Genomic DNA, 20,263 nt, shown 5'->3' with positions numbered 1-20,263 from the left:
TGGTTGCCTTTTGAAATCAGCCAGTCTTGGTGATTTCTGCTCTTTGTAGTTTATTCTTTTATGCCAGTTTTGAACCAACAAATTTTCTATAAGTATCATCTAGGTGTTCACAGCAGGACCCTTGGATTAGTATTTCAGAAGCAGAACATAAAGGAGGAACTGTTTATAGATTTGGGTAATTTGAGAATTGGATGCTTATAAGTTGGGGGGTCTTGAAAAGAATCAAGCCAGGAGAATTTATTATTCCAGACACAGGATTTCTTGAGTATTTCTCCCCAAACACTTTAACTGTAAACCTATCCATTTTTAAATCACTCTGTTTTTTAAGATACACATATTTAGCTCTAAGACAATAAAGAACTTGAAGTTGCCCCTGGGTCAGCAGTTGCACTCTAATTGCTGACATTAGGTAAATACCAACCAGCTAAATCACAGTGGCTCCAGGATGTTTTAAGGAGCTGCGTCTGCACAGTATATGGCCTCAAGTGCAAAATAGAAGATTGCTTATACAAACAGAAGTGTGCACGTGCAAATTCCTTTTTGTGTTGAAAGCTGCTTATTTTGTACAGATAATTACCAGGCTGCATTTCCACTAAGTATACTCTGCTGCCTTAAATTGGGGGCTTAATTGTGAAAACTGATCCTTTGAAGTCATGAAACTCTTTGAAGGTTTCTTTCCTGACTGCAAAACTTTATGGGTTTTGTCTATAAATTGAGTTGTGCAGGACGACGAGGCTGATGGATTCTACTGACTGAGGCCTAGGAGTGTCACATTACCCATTGTCTGCCAGAATACTGTCTCTGGCCCAAGAACTCATGGACCATAAGTAGATGGTGACATTAACTCTCCAGTAAGTCAGGTCTCTGCTATGGACATTTCCTGATTTGGAGACTCTCTCATTATCAACAATGGGAGCAGGGAGGGAATTGGAAAGTATGTTTCCATCAGGATAAAACTGTCATATGGAGATGAAGGCAGTATTTACCATTAACAAATGATTCTATTTGTTACCTACATGGAACGCTCTGAGCATTGAGAAGATATGGGTCTACAAGGTCCATTCTCTGTACATCATTTCTAGGGAGAAAATGGCTGCTGAGACTAAGATTAGGGCCCAGGTCTTTCCACAGTGCAGGATTAAAACATATCTGACCTGTAGACACAGAGACCATCTACACAGACAGGCATGTCCTGCAAATGTAGCTTTTAGAATCTTAGTTTGGAGGCTCACTGGAGTCTTCTGTGCCTGTTTTTATTTATTTCCTTCTTTGCTCTGCTGGTGTCATCCTACAGGATTAATATGTGATCCTGAAAATGACAGTTTTAACCTTGCTGGGAAAATTAAAAAAAAAAAAAAAAAAAAAGCATGTGACTGTGTGACCGGCATGCAAGGGAGGTGTGGATACTTGTCTGTGGTTTGCACTCCAGATCCGGGTTGTTGCTGCTAGCTACTCTGTAACTTTGCCTCAGACATTTCCATGAAGAGAACCTTCCTCATTGCCACAAACCAAGCCTTTCAATCTGCTGTGGTTTGGCCTGGAAGCCCACATCTGTGCCATGCTGTGAAGGTAGGTCACACTGTGGTTTTAAATAAAACACTGTCTTTAATATATTTTGCCTGTGAATTGAGGGAACTCTTCTGAAGGGAAATTCAGCTGTATCCATTCAGAGACTTAAAAATGCCTACACTCCATGACTCAGCAGTTTGGCTTCCTGGCATTTATCAGAAGGAAAAAAAAGTGTGTTAGGATTTATACATATAGTTCTTCAAAGTGTTAGGTATAAATAAAAAATTGAAAAATATTATGCCACATAATGAAAGGCTGTTCCTATAAATTCCATAGTATTGTAAATCGACTATACCTCAATAAAAAATAAATAAGTAAAAATAAAATAAATTCACAGATTAGGATACTATGTAGTCATTAAAAAATCATGTGATGTGGGATATGGATATCAGGAAATGTCTATACTTGTTTAAATACAGAAAAAGTCATTTTGGAAAATATGATCACTTTGAACTCCTTTTTGTAAAAATGGAAGTAACTACGAAATGATGAGCATTGTCACATTACGTAACGTGTGTGCACTAACTCTGGATGTTTTTTATTTTCTTCTTTGTACTTTTTGGTATTTTCAAAAAAATCAAAACAAATAATGACTGTGCATTAATAGTATTATAATCAGTTGTTCTATTTCCCCCCTCTCATATAGAATTTCCCAGGGCAGCAGAGAAGTCTTAGGAATAGAGGAGTAATGAGTGGGACTTCAATTTTTAAAAAATCCTTTAAAGTCGTCTAGCTTACATGCACTCTTCTCCTGCCTTCTCCCTTCCTGTGTGCAATAAAAATGGCCGAAGTTTGATTCTGCAATTGATGTCCATGTCTTTCCAAACGTTACTGACCTGCTGCATGGCAGTGGCCATCACCCCTTTCCTGCTGCAGAGCTTGAAATAAACAATGTCACTAAATGCACAGCAGACTTAATACTCCAACCAGTGAGGGGGTATGCTTTTATGAAGCTGTTTCTGTCACACTGGAATTTGAGGAAGGACTGAAGAAATATTAAATAGAAAAGAGATTGATGGGGTGTGGAGATTGGGAGGAGGAGAGTTTGACTTCCAGGTTTCTGGTTTGAGCAATTGGGGAATTGTGCCATTATCCAAAAAAAGGGGGAAGGAAGAGGAGCAGGGATGGATAAGGAAGAAAACAAATTGGATTCTGAACATTTATAGCATAAAAAAATAGTAATGACACTTGCCAATAAATGCTGCAAGGTTGTGGTGCAGTTTGACACGGAAACAGTTTAATGGAGAAGCCTTTCTTGTAAAAGTTCTGCAAAAAAAACCAAAAGAGATCCTTGATCATGGCTTCTTGCCACTCCCACTGGACTGCAGGTGTCTTTGTATGTTACACTCCAAGTATTACTGAGCTGCAACACCATGTCCCATCACTGAGGCATCTACGGGTTAGCATGCAAGGTGTAGGAATGTGGAGGTGGATAAGGCACCACTGTCCACCCACGGGAGCTCTCAGTGTAGAAAGGGAGAAACAAATATCATAACTCAGTATAGTTAGCATAATAATTGATGTATATACGCTATACTGCCAGCTCTCAAGAAGGAATAATTACTCTCTGGACCTTGAAACTCTATTTAGGTTTCAAAAATAGGGTGATGCCTGATTTGGATCTTGAAGATTGAGTAGGCATGAAAATTATGAGTTCTTACAAATTATGAGTATTACAAATTACAAGTGGTGACATGTGGCAAAGTAGCCCCATCATTTAGGGTTTTCTTAGACCAATGCAAAGGTCAAATTTGGTTCAGTCAAGGGAACCACTGGAATATGCCATTTTGAATTTCACATATATAGCCTTCTCCCCACATACCATCTAAGAAACACCAGAAATTTCACAGCAGTGAGAAATGACACAAGTCTTCAACATCAAAGAAACAAGACCCACACAGGCAGCGGATTCTGTTTGTGAAGCACACCCTTCAGAACAAGAACGGATAAATGTTGGAGAAATGAACTTTCAATCATTTCACCAATTCATCATAAGGCTCAGTTTAGATTAGTGTTTCTCAACCTGATTTTCATTATCACTCCCCTGCCAAAGAGCCTTTTTAGACATTTTTTGTCCTAGTTGCCTCTGCTCCTCCATGAAATTTCAATACCACATATATATTTTATTTGTTTAGATACAACTGCAAACCACTGTAACATCTAAGATTCTTTCACCTTGCAAAAACCATTTTTTTGCCCATTGGGGTTCACATTGCCCCCTCTTGCTTATGTATGATTTAGATCAAGATGTCAGCACAAAAATTTGTCCACTAGATTGCTTGCAGCCAACATTATTTTAAGAGTGTATAGTTTGTTTTGTTGTTTACATGCCTCAAATATATAAATCAAAAGTCACACACTGACTGCTATCCAACCCTTCACTGTGACCCCAAACAGCTATTCAAAGCAGGAAATCTTGTTCAGATTCTTTACAAAATTATTCTCAACTTCTGAAGAGTAGTTCTCCAAAGAAGATTTTAACTGTTTCTTACTTCTCAGATTTTCTAACAATATCTCATTTCTGTTTTCACAATATTGTGAGGAATAATTAAAAAAACAGACAGATCAAAAATTCTTCAAATGGACAGTCCTCCCTTTTTTTGGCCATAATTTCCCCTGGCTAACCTCAACTACACAAAATCGCAGCAACAAGCAGTTAGAGCAATTTCAAAGAACACACACATACTCACAAACTAAAAAAGATGCATAATTTTATTTGGCAAACACAGACTGTGGCCAAACTTGTTATGTAAAGTATAATGCCTCAAAAAATAGCAAACCCACAACTATGCATCATGGATGCTCCTTGTGAGGGAAAGTGGAGACTGACTGGGGTTGGGGGAGGCCTCTACAGGAAGATAAAAGGGGCAGCTTCCAAGTTTGGAAAGGTTACAGTGGAAGACATTTGGAAAGGAGATGGGCTGGGGACTTCAAGTGAATGGGAAGATATCCCCTCTTCCCTGGACATATATAGGATCTGAGGAGCAAAGGGCTTTCGCTCCTTTCCCAGGATAACCAGTATGTACATGAGGGGCCTCAACAAAATGCAGAGGGAGCCCCCAACTCCAAACACTGAATGTCCGGGGGACTACAGCATGAACATCAGAAAAGCATGGAGACGCGCAACAAAGACTTCCCCAGCTTCCACCATCATAGTCTGACCACATGCACCAGAATTTTATGGCTCAGGCAAAAGCTTTTGCTAGTTTCATACACCAATCACAGAAATGACACATTATTAAAACCATTAATTTATAAAACTAGGAATAAAATATTTTAGATATTTTCCCCAGGAGCAGTAGAAATTGGGATGAAGAGTTGAGGAGGGTTGGGGCTATGTCATCTTGTCATCCATGAGAACGTTTACAGGAAGAAATTCACGTAAGCATGGCCAGAGACGGGGTCCTAAGCAGAATGCGCCTCAGAGGTCTCCCCTCTCCCTGGTTTTCCCCTCCATCTGCGGATCTCTCTACTGCCCCCTAGGGTTCCCCTTCATTCCTCAGGCACTTGCCCCCTTCACCTCTAGATGAGAGAAGAGTTACAGTCTCAAACACACTGACATGGCTGATTTATAAACTTTCCATTGGTCTAAGGCTTACGAGTCACAAAGTCCTGTCCTAAATGGATGGTAGATGTACACAAATAAAGTGCTCCATCTCATGGAAAGTCATGTTGAGAAATCCAGGATGAATAAATTTAAACAGGTTTACCAACATACTAACAAGCACTTGATTCTTCAAGAGGAATAGTTTCCTAATGAGAGAGAGGTTGAGAAATGCTAAAATGCGACTTTCTGTTTTACCTGCAACTGACTAATAGAAACTGATATTTGCTCATGTAAATTTTCTTCTGAGGTTAGTGGCAGGAATATCTCCTGGTGAGCAAAAATAAGTCTTTGTGGTTACTTGGGATCTAAATGAATATTGAATTTATTGAACTTGACAAATTTTAAACACGTAGCTTTCTTTTAGCTTTTCGATTCAACCTATAGGTCTCTTGATCTTCTCTCTATACATCTACTATTAATACTATGAGAATAAACTCACTGTCATTGGTATCAAAGTACAAATTAACTCAATTCGAACAGGCTAAATCACCTCAAACCATTAGTTACATTTAAAATTTAGTTAAATTCCTCTAAATGTTTTATCTGCATTTAGTTATTTGATTTTCTTAAGTGACTCAAATATATGTCAGGGTACAATTATGAGCTTAACTTGCAAAAACTTTCTAAACCCTTGCAGCCAATATTTATATAGTGATTACTCTATGCCAGATAATGTTCTAAGCATTTACATATATTAATTTATTTAATCCCCTCATCAATCCTATGAGGTAGCTAACTATTCTGATTTCCATTTTACAATTGAGGAAACTGAGATATTGAAGTGTTGAGTAACTTGCTGGAAGTCACACAGATAATAAGTGGCAAGGTTCTTATTAGTTTAAAACAATGAATTTAGCAGTAAAATAAATCTCTCAGTCATGCCAATACTTTTGACTAACTTAAACTTGCTATTAACCTTCACTTAAAAATGACAAAACTGGTATGTCAGAGTCTCTCAAACAATACCTTAAACAACAAACACAGATTATTTGGAATTTAGCATAATCTTTTAATACTAAAGATGGAGTTTGATTTTTATTTCTAAGTGTTCCCAGAATTTAACACGCCCAAATAAAGGAGAATTATCATCTCAGATACACTGATGTTATCAATCCACAAACTCAGGACCACAGTACAGTTACTTCTCAATCAGAAATCAAAACCGAGAACATGGGGCCTGGGAGCAAAAAGACTCCAGACAACCCTCCTAGAATCACAGTTGCAATGTCAGGTCATTTATTTTAGTACTGCCCGTGGGGCACTGTGTTCCACGGAAATTGCAACCTACTTCTGAAATTATAACCTACTTCTTCTGGTGTGTGTGTGTGTGTGTGTGTGTATCTAAGGAATGCTTGGCTGGATTTACATGCTTTTTTTTTTTTTTTACCTTCTCATAGATTTCTGTACTCTTTTCATGTTTTCCTTTTAGCAACAACTCTCTAGTCCTCCTAATGGTAAATCATTATCAGCAGTTTGCACATAAGGAAGCTGAGACGCTGAGAATTAATTAACTTGCCCTGGGGCCGATAACTGGGTAAATGGTAGAGCGGAGACAGAGCCCAGGTCCCCTGCGTCCCAGTGCAGTGCTGTGCGCTGCTCAGAACTGGTGCCTAGTCCACCTGTTGTGGTTCCTCACGTTGAACTTCGAACCTGCCATGCACAGTTCTGTACCTCATACTGAAATTATATTCCCTCGACTTCTTCTGTCCGTGCCTTTGAAAATCCTCACAGTTCCTATTGGGTCAGTCATTATTTCATCAGCCAGTCACAAAGTATCTACTGGGTTGCTGTCAAATGCTGGGCTCTGCTTTTGGCATTTAAGGTATCGTGAGTACAAAGTATTCATTGCTACTGAGAGAGGGGTTAGATTGTTTTTAAACAGACCCGTCACTTGTGTCTTTGTCAGGATGATTCCCCCAAGAAACAGAAATTCAACTTCAATTCAATTAAATTTAAAGCAAATGGATTTATCTGTGTAAATGAAAACTCTACAGGTAGGAAGCCAAGCCTTCATTTGTGGCTCAGTCTGAAGCCTGGAGGATGTTATCAAGTTTACCTCTCTTGCTCTTGCAACCTGTTTCTACACATTTTCTGTCTCCAGGTCTCAGTTTGCCACATTGTGAGTTCTGGCCTGATTTTTTCCTGCTTCTGACTTCTTCCATTTGGCAAATGAGTGACTGCAAATCTCCTCATTTGCATTTCCTTTCATCTTGTGATTTAGGGAAAAAAAAAAAACAAGAGCATCCCCTCTAAATGCTCTTGGAGAAGAAATCTTGGAAATAACATTAATTGACCCTTCTCTTTGAGCCACATGCCCATTTCTGAATGAATCATGGTGACCAGGGGTTTGGAGAGGCTTGGACCACAGGTCCAGGGGTGGAACCATGCCCTCTTAAGGAATGGTAAAGGAAGGGTGATGGGCAGAGGAGCATCCTGGGCCCCATTTGTATTATCTGTCTCCCTCTCTCCAACCCTGCCTTCTTCCCTTCCTCTAATAGTTACTGTATGTCTGTTACGTGCTAGTTATTACAAATAGAGTCCAGAAGAAAACATAGATAAACTTGCTTCCTTGAAGCTTAGTCAACTATTAGGGGAGAGAGACATCAAATGACTAGGTCATTATTCAGTTTATTTAACTTCAATTGTGATAAATATTAAGAAGCAGAAGTATAGGATGTTAACACAGTGTGTAGAGAGGTAGTAACCTGAACTTGAAAGGCACGGAAGGCTTTCTGGAGAAAAATGTGATCGAGATACTTACTGAGATTCAAATGAAAAACAGTAATTAACTAGAAAAAGAAGAAAATGGAGAGCACACCAGGGAGAGGGAAGTGTCTGTGAAGACTGAGGTGGGCAGGAACGTGGTGATTTGCATGAACTAAGGGACTGGTATGACTGGGCTGTACTGAGCACAGAAGAGAGAAGAAAACTGCTGGGGTTGGGGGGTGGATGTGGGGAGACCAGGGGCCAGATCTCTCAGGGTCTTGAAAAGTCATGGCAAGTCTTTGTGGCTTTAGAAAGACAGTGCCCTACTTGTCTTGAGGTTGTGAAATCCAAAGGAATGAAATTAATGGTAGGAATTTCTGGCCACTAGAAACGTGGCATGGGAAGACAGCAATATGTCAGAAGAGTTCAGGGCACTTGGATCTTGCAGAGTCTCACCAATCACTCCACGTAGCTGGCAGCAGACCTTGACCGGGATATGGAAAGACCGGGAACAGTCACTGCTGAGGGCTTCCGCCGCAGTCGTTCTCAGCTTAGAGCACATTCAGTTCTGTTTGTAAGGGTGAGTGACGCTATTCTAAAACTCCTCTGAAATGTAAAGTCCGTCCCGCTTTTGAATTTTGAAAAATTTGAAAATGAACTGTCTTTATGCATCCCTTCATCTTTAATCCTTTGCCAAGATAACATGTATTCATTCTTGGATATAAGCTCAGCCATCACTTCCTTTGAAAGCCTCCCCTGTTGTCCAGTCTGGATCAAGATCCATCTGCTACACACGATTTACCCCATTTCTCTCACAGAGCACTAAGTTACTAATTACACGTTTGTGTGATGCTAGATGAGGTTGTGATAACAACTCATCACACTGGACTATAAGTTCTAAGTGTATAATGACTACATTCCCCAGTGCTGAGCACATAGCAGGTGATCAGTAACTACTTCTGTATAAATAACCCTAAACTTTTCTGATTTATATTTAGATCTGGTGATTTTCATGATTGTGGTTGGCCTCCACTTGAAGACTTGCTCATAATGGGCTCTCAACTGTATTTGTTGAAAGGAATTAAATGAAGAATAATATATCAAGACTGTTTTTAGAATGCCTGAGCCATGTAACTTTTTACATATAATTTGATTAAGAGATCAAAAGCACAGAAGAAATATCCAAGTAATCTCCTTTTGAATTCCATTCTTTGTGGAGTCACACATTCATGACCTTTGTTCCTGTCTCTGAATCCCTCTGTCAGAAAAATGCCTGCTGCTTCAACCCTGGAGGGGGATGAGGCACCAGGAAGATGGAACAGAACCTCTGGGCCAGATAGTAACCTCATCTCTTCCGGCAAACACCAGAATATTCTATGGCTCAGCTCTTGTCTGGAAAGATCTTCTTAGACATTTTTATTTATTAACTGTTCAAAGTTTAAATGATTCTTAATGGAAGAGAATTAAACACACACACACACACACACGCATTTCTCATTTGCTGAAGATGTCTCTTGTGTTTAGTTTCTGTGCCTAAGCGTAACTCTTACAATTTTACATTATCCTCTAACCTTCAGTTTCCTCTTGAATAAACACCACGCCCAGCCTCCAGCAGTAGCTGTTTAGAACTGCACGGTGGCCACTGGGAGATGAGATTTCAGTGCTGCTAAAATATTCACGGCATCTGGACTCACAACGGCCGCACTATTCTAGAAAGGGAATCTCTAGGACGAGCTGACATAGCTCCATCAGCAAACATCCCACCGGATGTTTTCTTAAGCATTCTGAACAAAGTTCAACTGCCCTTTGGGAGAGAACACACATTTCTTCCTAATTTATAATTTTTGGAATGATACCAACAAAAAGAAAAAAAAATCTGAAGAGTTCATTAGAGGAAAAACTGCCCAAATATGACAATACTTTGCTGGTCCTTTCATCCACAGGACCATAGAGTTATTTTTTTAAAGTATCTCAGTAGTTAATTACTACCATTTCTTGAGGAAGGCGGGAAATGTTAGCCACATTTTACAGCTGTGGAAGCAGACACAGGAAGGGTTTACTCTTCTGAGTTAAGAGCCTTCCTGGAAGAAGATTAGCTTCTTGGAGAATGTTAATAATTTCATATCATTCTTGTTTTAACTGTGTATACGGACAGCAGAATTCGATGTGACCAATATAGACTTTTATTTTTCCAAATACAGGTTGCCTTGTGGGTTTTGCTTTAAAAGGTGAAGGACCTAGTGATTAAGAAAACTTGAAATAGTTAAGTAACTGAATGTGGAAAATATTTACTCTTCATTTAATTATGTTTACTTATTTACCTTACTTTTCTTTAGGCCACTGCAGCCTGTCGTGCACTGAAGATCATAAACAAAATAATAGCTTTTGACGATAGCCCCTTTCCAGCAGTATCAACGAAACCTGTGTGTTTTAAAACATTTATTCCAGTTTAAGTAGTGTTTGGTTTCTCCCGTGCATGCAGGAGAAGCTAAGGGATTCATCTTTTTCTGCTTTGTGATAATCATCCTTGTATCCTTGTTTGTTCTAAATGTTTACTGATTAGGTTCCCTGCCCCTGTCTCCAGCCTCTGGCAACTACTGATGTTTTACTGTCTCCAAACTGTCGCCTTTGCCAGAATGTCATGTAGTTGGTATCATACAGGATAGAGACTTTTCAGATTGGCTTCTTTCACTTCGTCGTATGGGTTTAAGGTTCTTCTGTATGTTTTCATGACTTGATTGTTCATTTCTTTTTAGTGCTGAATAATATTCTATTCTCAGGTTACACCACAGTTTATTTGTCCATTGACCTCCTGAAGGACATCTTGTTTGCTTCCAAGTTTTGGAAATTGTGAATAAAGCTGCTATAAACAACTGTGTGTGGGCTTGTGTGTGTGTGTGTGTGTGTGTGTGTGTGTGAGAAAATAAGTTTTCAGCTCCTTTGGGTGAATACTAAGGACTGTGATCACTGGATCGTATGATAGGAATACGTTTAGTTTTGTAAGAAACTGTCAAACTGTCTTCCAATGTGGCTGAAACATTGTGCATTCCCACCAGCAATGAATGAAAATTCTGCATCCTTGCTAGCATTTGGTGTTGCCCATGTTCTTGGATGTTGGCCATTCTAATAGGTGTTCAACATTCATCTGTGTGATTCATTCCCATTGATGTGTATAGCTGAGGTTTATTCATTTTCCTTGTCTGTATAATATTTTATTATATGGATTGTCACTTTAAAAATTGCTTCATCTCTTGTTGGACTTGTGGGTTCTCAGCAGTGTTTTTAATAATCTGAATGATTCTCTTGTGAACATTCATATCCTGTGGAATTCTGTGTAAGTATGTACAAGTGTTTCTCTAGGGTATATGCCTTAGAAGTAAAATAACTGTTGTAGAGTTAATAAAATTTTAGTTTAACATTACTAGGTGAGGCTCAGCTATCTTCCAAAGAAGCTAACCCTATTTATATATTCACTTATAATGAATGAGAATTCCTTTTGATTTATAATCTTATCAACATGTGATCTGACATTCAACATACATTTTTGCTACTCAGTTTAGTGTGAAATGTTATTTCATTATTAGCAAAGTTGAGTATTTTTCACATTTTTATTGGTCACTTAGGTTTCCAGTGAAATGTTTGTATATTTCCTCACTTATTTTTCCCTTGAATTATCTTTTCCTTATAGACTTGAAGAACTAGTTTACAATTTACATATTTAAGGTCTTATTTGAGAAATTTTTCCCTAACTGTAGGCTTGTAAAGTTTCTCCTACATATTTTTCTAAAAGTTTTGTCTTTGAGATTTACGTCCGTAATCCATTTGGAATTATTTTTTGTGTGTATTGTGAGGCAGAGATCCATTTCCGTTTTCACACACACAGATACACAGATATTTTGTTCTCAGTGCCATTTACTGAGTAGTAGTCTTTCCTTTCCGCACCTATCTGCAGTACATCTCTGCCCTGCTTCTGTCTCCATGGATTTTGTATTATTTCCAAGCCCGAGATTTGATTTCATGAGAAAACCTGTCCATGTTCTTCCACTGTCACAGTCTTGTTCACTGTAGCTTTAAAACGTTTTGATATCTAGGACGTCATTGCCCACTAGCTAATTCTTCAGGAACGTTTTAGGTCTTCTTGGTCCTTTGATCTTTCATATAAATTTAACATTCATCAAAAAAAATCCTATTGAATTTTTTTATTGTGTTATAGTCAGTTTACAAATCCTATTGAATTTTAATTGGACTTTATATAAATTTATAGATCAATTTGAATAGAATGGAAAGTGATGAGTTTAAAGCTGCTACTTCCTATCCCATAACTTTGCTATACTTTTCCATTATGTAGGTCTTCCTTAAAGTATTTTTAATAGTTTGATAAATTTCTCTAAAATAGTCTTGTACATCATTTACTAGATTTACTCTGAAGTGCTTTATATTTTCAGTTGCTACTGCAAAATTTTAAAAAATTTCTTGTTTAAAATGTTCTCTCTGGTATACAGAAATATAACGGACTCTTGTGTATTAATTAGGCATCAATGTTGCTAAAATCTCCAGTGAAGTCTAATAATAATTCGTCCACTTAAAATTTTGGGGTTTTTATTGCGTATACAATCACAGAATCTGCCAAAAAAAGAATTATTTATTCCTTTCTAATTATTATATATTTATTTTTAATATTTTTGTGTAGTCTAAGAGATGATCTTTCTTTGTTAATAAAAAGGACATTCTTTGAAGGTGTATTTGGTAGTAATATGAACCAAAATATCAAGGCCAAGAAATGTATTTGGGGGAAAAATTTAAATGACTGAAAAGAACTGTTAAACTGCTGTAGGATTGCTCTGGTTTTATTTATTATTTATGACCATTTGTGTACTTTTTAAATCTAAGAATTAATTTCAGCTAAATTTTCAATATTTTTCTTAAAAGTTGTTTATAATATTATTTTATCTTTTGTGTCTTTGTTTCCTCTCTAATCCTGCCACCTTTATTATTATTAAATAATAACCAGTTTTGAGTATTTAAAAATTTTCAGTACTATCTCTTCTTTGATACATAAATGCTAACATTTTTAAAGGCTTATTTTCTAACTTCTAAAACTGAATTGGATAGATACATATGTCTGTACATAAAGATGTTTGAAATTTGTTTTGAAATACTATATGAGCTTACATATATATAATTATATATATATATGTATACACACACACACACACACACAAATTTATGTTGGCAAAGACTATGTATTTGCAGTGATGGGTCCGGTATTCTGAATATGTCTGTAAAATCAATTTTGTTAATCATATTCAACCATATTAACTGTGTTAATCTGTATGGTCTTATTCATATATTTTACCTGCTTATATATCAATACTGAGAGAAGTATTAAAATGTTTAATATTCACAGTCAATATGTCAACCTCTTATGTAGACATATCAATCCTTTCTCTTTATATTTTGAAAGTTTTCTTATAAATGCATTAAAGTTTAGAATTGTTATATTACCCTTATGAATTAAAGATTTATCATTATGTGATACATAATGCTCTTTGCCTTAAAATACATTTTATATGTTATTAATATAGGTAAGCTAGACTTGTTTTGATTTACATTTATGTAGCATGTTTCATTTTTAAATTTAAACTTTTGTTTGTTTCTTATAAAAAATACAAAATTAGATTTTATTATTCAGTCTAGCAAACTTTGATTTTTAAGAAGTCATTTTATTTACATATATTATAATTATTGATATATTTGGATTAACTCCTACCATCTTATATCCTACTTTCTATTTGCTCACTTCTCTAATTTTATTCTTCTTTTTGTTGGATTGATGTTTTCTTCTTCCAACATTTTATATTTTCTCTGATAGCTTGGGAGATATAAATTATTTTTCTATAGTTTTCTACAGTCTATAGTTTCAATGTAAACTATTTTTATAGTTTCAACACTACACATTTAAAAATACTAAAGTAACCTGTTAAAATTTAAAGATAATAAATGCCTTTATTTTGACTAATACAACCATTTTAAAGTGACTTAACTTCAATCATCCACTTAAGGTAGAGATACACGCTTCCTTCAGTTCAGTCTTGAATTTTTAATCCCGTAATGATTCATTATTGTTAAAATTTGATACATTTCTATTAAATCATATTTTTGCATCCACTGAAAATTTTCTTTGCTCACCATTCATCTCATATCTTAGATCTCTGTCTGTAAGGAAACCCTTTATTAGTTACTTTCACAAGGATATTTGCGTAATAAATCTCTCAATTTTTCTTTACTCGAAGTTGTCTTTATTTTGACCTTTTTCTTAAAAGATGGTTTTATTTGCTATAGCAACTGGCGTATATTCTAAATGCCATTACTTCTTCTTCTCTGCACTTTTACTGTGTTATTGCCCATTCTATGCTTTTTATCATTTGAATCATGGCCCCAGTTCTATAGGCCATTTCAGTCTTAAACCAAGGCTGGGTTACAGTGTGGTGACATACATTTTTTCCTTGACTCGAGTCCCACCAGCAAAGTTAATGGAAACCCAGCTTCTCCTTCTGAGTCTTTATTCCTGGGAGTTCCCTACTGGCCTCTTGTAGTGGGAGCTATTTTCTTTGCCAGGTTCTCTGCCTCCTCCAGGTCTCATGGCCTATAAACCCTCATGGGAGGATGCACCTCTGCTGGGTGTGCCCACCACACAGGTCTAAGATTCCTGCCATGTCAGGGTCCCTCATCTCCAGGCCCCTGATGGTGCTCTTCTTGTGTCTGTGACAGGCTGTATTCTCCAGAGATCCATGAAAGGGAGAAACATCTCTCTCTCTTTCTCTTATGTTACACTGGCAGAAAAGGAACAAGATCTCACAAGGATTGCGATGAAACATTTTTGGACTCTTGTTGTATTTGTTAATTGTTCTTAGTATGATCAAGCTCCTTTCCTAAGCTTCATATGTAAGTGTGGAGAGGAAGGGGCAGACGGCAGGCAGGTGAATGGTGAATACACTTCAGCTGCGGGGGTTTGTGGGCAAGCTCAAGATATGGCAGGTGCTGGAGAAGAGACACCATGCTCCTTTAAGAGGCCTGCACCTCAGATGACTGGTGTATTGTTAACTCAATAATCTCAAATGCCTGTCCTTTCCTTCTTTAGAATAAGATCTTTCCCAGATACCTCTTTCTTCCATCAGGCAAATAGCCTCCTGGCAGACCCTACAAACCTTCCCTACAAACCCAAGCATACCTGAATCCCAGGCTGAAGATTTGGGGATAAATTAAAGCTGGAGTCTCCTGAACAGCATAAATTGGATGTTTTATACGTACATTTATACCCTTATTTTAGCATAGCACTCTATCTCATTCTTTACTGCATCTCTCTTAATATGCTTTACACTTAGATACAAAGACTTGTATTATTCTTCTAAAATTTCTGCATCGAAGCATATGCTGTTTATTTAGCTGACTTTGACCTCCATTCCTGTCCTTTAAATATAATTAAGCCCCTCTTTCTTCCACTTGTTGATGGTTTCTTCTACATTAAAAAATGATTTTTTTTTATTTTTTAATTTCCTGTTTTCTACTTGTATATTTTTTAGCTGATTGCGTTTTCACATCTTGAAAGCTGAATTTCTTGATGTCTGTTTCTTCTTTTATCTTTTGTTTTTCCATTCGAGAATTTTTTGTGCTTATTTGTATTTCTTATCCTTCTTCCGATGTTGTTAAGACTTTCTTAGGTGATTTACTCCCTGGTCCTTTTGACATACTTAAAAATTAATTGAATAAAGATTTTGCAGAAGAAATTTGGTCTGTCCTATTTTAGACATATTTTTATTTCAACTTTTACTTAAACTTAATGTGAAGCTTTATAAATATTATTTAATCTGTTTTGCATTCTCAAATGAACATAAGGACCACGTTCATTGTATTGCAGCTAAAGCCTCGTAAAATGATATTCAACTCATAGCTCAAGAAACGTTGGCCACCACCGGTGAGACCATCGCTGACTCTTGAGAAAACAAAAGAAGTGGAATCTGTAATATATATTAAAAACTTGGCTTGAACTTGAAGAAATATAAATGTTTTATCCTTTGTTCTCACTTTAATATCAGAGTCCAAAAGTATAACTCCCTGTTTTAAATAATCACATTTATCTTAGGAACGCAAAGCACCATCAGAACACATGAAACACGAATAAGCTTTATCCATGGAATCAGCACTCTTAAAGGCAATAATGTTGTGTATCTGTGTGTGTGTGTGTGTGTGTGTGTGTGTGTGTAGAATCTCAGCCACTTTTTAATTCTGCCAGGTATTGAGCTTCTTATACTTCTTGTACCTGGAATTCTATATATACTTCGGTATATGTATGTTCAATGTTGCGTAAAGTGATTTAGAATTTTGTCTTAAATATATGCATATATTTTACAGACAAGAGTTGAATACATTTATTCCTAAATTGCCAGGTTGCATGAGGTGTTTGTTTGCAACCTTTGTAAAAACCTCCTTACTCTGATCTTAACATTGGACACTAGGGACAGTACAACCATCACAGAAAATGTATTAGTGACTGCTCGTCAGTCAGACACAAGTCATCTATAGGAATGTGCTGAACAAGCCTTTTCACCAAACTGTTCTCAGCAGTGTCTTCCCTGGCAGCCAACATGGAGGAGTTTTTCTACCCATTTCTGCCAACCACGCTCTCTGCAGTCTTTCCCTCTGTGCTCCCCATGGAGCCTGTTACTTCTGAGGCTTCTGCTCTCACCACCCCTTCACCACTGGCCACTTTCACACCCCACCTCCTCCCTCTTCCCACAGTCCTATTCCTTCTTTTTCTTTTCCCTTCACTGGGGATACCTGTCATGCAGTTCCAATTGTTTTTCTTTTCTTCTGGATGAAACAAGAAAGGCTTCAAATCCAAGAAAGTTTGGGGAAATTGAAAGGAGCCAATTAGAAAAACTCTTCCTGGTCTGATCTCAGTGCCATATCTCTACAAGACCAACAGATCTTGGCAGAGCTAAGGTATGTCTTTTGCAGGATTCCTGTGCACTATTTTATCAAAGAGACCCTCTGCCTCCTGTCTTTCTTAGGTGCAGTGAAACTCTTCCATTGTCTAGGCTTTCTAAGTGCAAGTCCCAGAAGGGCAATGGGTGTGTTTTGTGTTCCAGTGTAGGGGCATGAAAGAGGAAGACCTCTTATATTCCACAGCTGTTGAAAATGAATTTGAGCACATGGACAAAGCCATCACAGATGGCGTTGGACAAACAAGTAGAAAACTGTAACATTTCTTGGTAGGTCTTGGTTTGAAATCCATTAGGTTAACACGGAGTTGGGAAAGTAGATCTATATGGGCAGATGAGAAGAGGAGTATCGGGTTCAGCCCGAGACATTTTCCCAGCCCTTCCCTGAGCAAGTCATGCCTGTGTGTGGTTAGTGAGGAGCTTGTGGCTTTTGAAAGAAATCTGCTTTGAGGGCAGAATTCCAGCTGTTTGAGCAAATACTAGTTCAGTCTACACCTGCTCAATGTAATGGACATTTTCAATGCTTTCTGCACCCAGGGTGCTCTGCAGTTAGGAACCTGGGCTTGAAGATTTGATTGCTGATGTATGTGGTCATTTAAAATATTCCTGGACTTGTCTCTTCTGTTTTTGGCAGAGTGAAGTTATAAAGTTAAGCTCAAAATTCTGTAGGGAAAGCAAAGTGAGTGCCAGCTTTCAATGTTCTTTGGAGATTTTTTTAAAAGACATTTATATGGAATTTTCTGTACTGGTAAAATATACATTTCAAATGTAAATGGGGACATTGCTAAAGTCGTCATTGTTTATTGGGATTTGAATCTATTTTCATATGAACTTTAGAACATGCCCTGGGGTAGTATTTAATCCTCTTAACAATGTACTTGACTGTCATTATCTAATTTAAGGGATGCCTAAAAACTAAAAAATGAGAACAATACAAATCAATGTACCATGATTAAGTAGTTTCTTTATCTAGAATACACATTAATTCTTTACAGTCTAATATCATACAAATCTCATGCTGATGATTTTTGAGATAAACATGATAAAATCCTCCCCCCTTGAAAAACAGCATAGGAAAAATGACATATGCATGCTACAGAAGTTTCCCTAAAATGACTGGGGTTATTGTCCTCAAATGTCCTTGTTGCTGTGTCTCATTTGAACCTCTGAAGCTTAGAAACATCCAAATGCTTACAAAAGTGTAAGTTTAGGCTTTCAGTCTTTAAATGACAAATGACCTAAACAATGTAAACAGTGTTTCTTGAAATGTGAGCTATAGAATAATTGTATCCAGGAATATTCATACATGTGAATCACTCACACGAGTTCAGTTTGGGGAAATTCTGGATTAAACAAATTTAAACAGGATTCTTTACTGAGGGCTGTATCATATGTTAGAATGCCTCATGGCTCTAGATAGCATTCAGGCAATAAATATTTATCCAGTCCCTACTATGTGCCAGGAACAGCACTGTATTTTGCTCAAACAAATGTCAACAAATCAGATATGGTTTCTGTCCTCCCAGGGTTTTCAAAGTAATAGGAAGAGAGAGATTAAACAAATAATGGCATAAATATTTAGATTGCATAAATATTTAAATGGTATGGTGCTATGAAGAGAAAGAATAAGATACCATAAGAATGAACAAGAGGTACCAATTTAATTGGAGGATGGATTTAGGCAAGGACTCTGGTAAGACATGAGATTTAAGCTAAAGCTTAAAGAAGTAGGAATTAAAGAGGGGCATTCCAGGCAGGGCGATCAGCAAATCCAAAGCCCTGAGGCAGGAGAGAGATTGCTACACTGGAGGCAGAAAAGACCAATGTCGCAAAAGTGCAAAGAGGCTCATGGAAAAAGCAGAAGAAATAACGAAGGGCAAATCCATGCAGAATCTTATAGGCTGTGTGAAAGGCGATTTTTATTTTAAGTGCAAAGGGTTTTAATGAGGGAACTCCTGTTAAAATACCATTTTCCTGAAGAAAAATAAGGTATTACATTTATCACCCCCCAACTATATTTGCCCTTGGAACCATTCGGCTGATAAATGTCCTAGGAGCAGTATCTTTGGAAACCACACTGACAATACTTAAAGAAATCCTACTCTAACCAAGGATTGTGTCCTCAGATGGTAAGTGACAGAAAACAGGAAAAGAGACTTGACCGGTTCAGACTCGTGAATCAGTATCAGAAACATTCAGAAGGAGGTCTGCCAACACGGACAGATTTGGAGTTCAAACATCACTAGGACTCATCGACTAGCCCTGTTTAGTTTTATTCTGAGGCTCATTAATGTGATCCCAGAAGTTCCAGCATTTTCCATTGTGGGAGCAAGGCGAATGAATCATCTCCTCACATGCTCCCAGACTGCACGTCGGTGGGAAAGAGGTCTCTTTCACAACATTTCCAGAAAAATTCCATTGCCTCTTGGTACCCCTCATTGACGTGCCCATCTGGGAACCAGTCACCAGAGTAACCAAAGTAATAGGATATATTGATGGACTGAGGCCTAGGTAACCTGCAGCCTTGACTATTTGGATTCTCAAACAGAAATCTAGGATGACCACTACAAGCAGGAACAATGCTGGAGAGGCAGAGGGCAAAACTACAGAACAGATTTTTTTTTGTTTTAATTTTAGTGTTTTAAATTACGTGGATATTTTTGAAGTAACTATGTTGCATTTCTGGTTAAAAGTATAAAAGGGAAATGCAATAAAGGTTTTAAAATAGCACAAAACAATGTGCTTTTTGTTACTTCTGGGTGGTTACAGAAAGTAGAAAAATTATGGAACAATGAAATAGGATACTTCTGTTATTACTACTACTAACAATTCACCTCCATTCATGACTTTTTCTTTTTTTTTTCTTTTTTTTTTTTTTTGGTCCTTTCCATCTGCATGGAAATTATCCTACCTAGACTAGAGAGTTACTAAATAAATGATGTCGTGTGCTTCATTGAAATTATTGTCAACAGCCCTGCCATACACATACATATATAATATGTATGCATATTTGTGTGAATATATAATATATATGCCTTTACAGAAATATAAATCTTCAGGATTATAAAAAATGATTTTATGATTAGATTCTTTAATCAAAATGTCCTCTAGAGTACTTTTAAGATAGCAATAAATATTGGAATTTATAAGAGGCAGTGAGTCAAAGTCCTGCGCATATAAAGTTTAGAAGTATAAAAGGGAAAAAATGTTCTTCTATGAGAAGATAATATGGTCTAAGTGATCAAAATAGACTTAGATAAATGGTCGAGCCTGCATAAAAACTACAGGTCAAGGAAAAGCTATGACCCTTACAACATCAACTAGCAACATATTTTTAGTCTTAGAGAGAGTGGGTTAACACTCTGGTCATTTATACTTT

General features: G+C 37.1%; 1 long non-coding RNA gene across 4 annotated transcripts in view; it reads left to right on the top strand.

Moving 5' to 3' along the window:
• The first annotated feature begins 1,379 nt into the window (after positions 1–1,379).
• The window catches only part of LOC105090510 (uncharacterized), a 57,160-nt gene continuing 38,276 nt past the window's right edge, over positions 1,380–20,263 (top strand). For all 4 annotated transcript variants that reach the window (XR_010377048.1, XR_010377049.1, XR_010377047.1 and 1 more), the window contains exon 1: positions 1,380–1,569. This is a non-coding gene — a long non-coding RNA (uncharacterized LOC105090510). The remainder of the gene's footprint in view (positions 1,570–20,263) is intronic.

The sequence above is a fragment of the Camelus dromedarius genome, chromosome 20, assembly GCF_036321535.1.
Source record: "Camelus dromedarius isolate mCamDro1 chromosome 20, mCamDro1.pat, whole genome shotgun sequence".
In the NCBI taxonomy this organism is placed as follows: domain Eukaryota; kingdom Metazoa; phylum Chordata; class Mammalia; order Artiodactyla; family Camelidae; genus Camelus; species Camelus dromedarius.
Note: the sequence above shows the minus strand (reverse complement) of the source record. Positions and strands in the feature narration are given on the sequence as shown.